The sequence below is a fragment of the Megalopta genalis genome, unplaced genomic scaffold (genome assembly GCF_051020955.1).
Source record: "Megalopta genalis isolate 19385.01 unplaced genomic scaffold, iyMegGena1_principal scaffold0091, whole genome shotgun sequence".
NCBI lineage: Eukaryota > Metazoa > Arthropoda > Insecta > Hymenoptera > Halictidae > Megalopta > Megalopta genalis.
The window spans coordinates 577,293-580,000 of record NW_027476160.1 but is presented as its reverse complement, the minus strand read 5'-3'; positions in this window follow the sequence as shown (position 1 = coordinate 580,000).

Here is a 2,708-nt window from a genome sequence, read left to right as displayed (position 1 = left end):
ACAGTCGATCCGCGTTATGTTAAATATCTCCAGGTTACCGATTCCACAAAATTATAAAAAGTATACGGCTGTGTAGCGGGGATCAAAACGAGTAATTTCGTGTATAAAGTTTAAATAATCTCCCAATAGTTTGCCGGGAAACATCGATAATTCCGATCTAGAAAGAGACAGAGACAGTCGATCCGCGTTATGTTAAATATCTCAAGGTTACCGATTCCACAAAATTATAAAAAGTATACGGCTGTGTAGCGGGGATCAAAACGAGTAATTTCGTGTATAAAGTTTAATTAATCTCCGAATAGTTTTCCGGGAAACATCGATTATTCCGATCTAGAAAGAGACAGAGACAGTCGATCCGCGTTATGTTAAATATTTCAAGGTTCCCGATTCCACAAAATTATAAAAAGTATACGGCTGTGTAGCGGGGATCAAAACGAGTAATTTCGTGTATAAAGTTTAATTAATATCCCATTACTTTGCCGGGAAACATCAATACTTCGATCGCGCGAGAGAGACAGAGAAACGAACAGTCTTTTTTTCGATTTACGGCTAAAATAAATTTTTCTCATTTTATTCAATAACATATTCTTGCTTAGATAACTTTTTTACATAGGGATTAAGCATTTAGAACGATACATTGTTTAAAATAATGGCACTTTACTCTTGACATTTTACGGTTTTTTCAATTTTCTGAAAAATCCTACCATTAGATTTTTTTAAAAATACGATATTCTTGCTTAACTAACGTTTCTACATAGGGATTAAGCATTTAGAACGAAATCTAATGTAGGAAAATGGTACTTTACTCTTGATCGGTACGTTGGGACTTAGAAAATATTCGGCCGTACGCGGCGCGTCTCGGCGCTTCGAACAGCTCCGGTGTCCCCATTATTTTCGATTTACGGCTAAAATAAATTTTTCTAATTTTTTTCAATAACATATTCTTGCTTAAATAACTTTTTTACATAGGGATTAAGCATTTAGAACGATACATTGTTTAAAATAATGGCACTTTACTCTTGACATTTTACGGTTTTTTCAATTTTCTGAAAAATCCTATCATTAGATTTTTTTAAAAATACGATATTCTTGCTTAACTAACGTTTCTACATAGGGATTAAGCATTTAGAACGAAATCTAATGTCAGAAAATGGCACTTTACTCTTGACATTTTTCGGTTTTTTCAATTTTCTGGAAAATCCTATCATTAGATTTTTTTAAAAATACGATATTCTTGCTTAACTAACGTTTTTACATAGGGATTAAGCATTTAGAACGAAATCTAATGTAGGAAAATGGTACTTTACTCTTGATCGGTACGTTGGGACTTTGAAAATATTCGGGCGTTCCAATCGCTCGTCTGTTGCATCATAGCGCGTCTCGGCGCAATCGACCGATTCGCTCGACCCATTATTTTCGATTTACGGCTAAAATAAATTTTTCTCATTTTATTCAATAACATATTCTTGCTTAGATAACTTTTTTACATAGGGATTAAGCATTTAGAACGATATAATGTTTAAAATAAGGGCACTTTACTCTTGACATTTTACGGTTTTTTCAATTTTCTGAAAAATCCTATCATTAGATTTTTTTAAAAATACGATATTCTTGCTTAACTAACGTTTCTACATAGGGATTAAGCATTTAGAACGAAATCTAATGTAGGAAAATGGTACTTTACTCTTGATCGGTACGTTGGGACTTAGAAAATATTCGGCCGTACGCGGCGCGTCTCGGCGCTTCGAACAGCTCCGGTGTCCCCATTATTTTCGATTTACGGCTAAAATAAATTTTTCTAATTTTTTTCAATAACATATTCTTGCTTAAATAACTTTTTTACATAGGGATTAAGCATTTAGAACGATACATTGTTTAAAATAATGGCACTTTACTCTTGACATTTTACGGTTTTTTCAATTTTCTGAAAAATCCTATCATTAGATTTTTTTAAAAATACGATATTCTTGCTTAACTAACGTTTCTACATAGGGATTAAGCATTTAGAACGAAATCTAATGTCAGAAAATGGCACTTTACTCTTGACATTTTTCGGTTTTTTCAATTTTCTGGAAAATCCTATCATTAGATTTTTTTAAAAATACGATATTCTTGCTTAACTAACGTTTTTACATAGGGATTAAGCATTTAGAACGAAATCTAATGTAGGAAAATGGTACTTTACTCTTGACCGGTACGTTGGGACTTTGAAAATATTCGGGCGTTCCAATCGCTCGTCTGTTGCATCATAGCGCGTCTCGGCGCAATCGACCGATTCGCTCGACCCATTATTTTCGATTTACGGCTAAAATAAATTTTTCTCATTTTATTCAATAACATATTCTTGCTTAGATAACTTTTTTACATAGGGATTAAGCATTTAGAACGATATAATGTTTAAAATAAGGGCACTTTACTCTTGACATTTTACGGTTTTTTCAATTTTCTGAAAAATCCTACCATTAGATTTTTTTAAAAATACGATATTCTTGCTTAACTAACGTTTCTACATAGGGATTAAGCATTTAGAACGAAATCTAATGTCAGAAAATGGCACTTTACTCTTGACATTTTTCGGTTTTTTCAATTTTCTGGAAAATCCTATCATTAGATTTTTTTAAAAATACGATATTCTTGCTTAACTAACGTTTTTACATAGGGATTAAGCATTTAGAACGAAATCTAATGTAGGAAAATGGTACTTTACT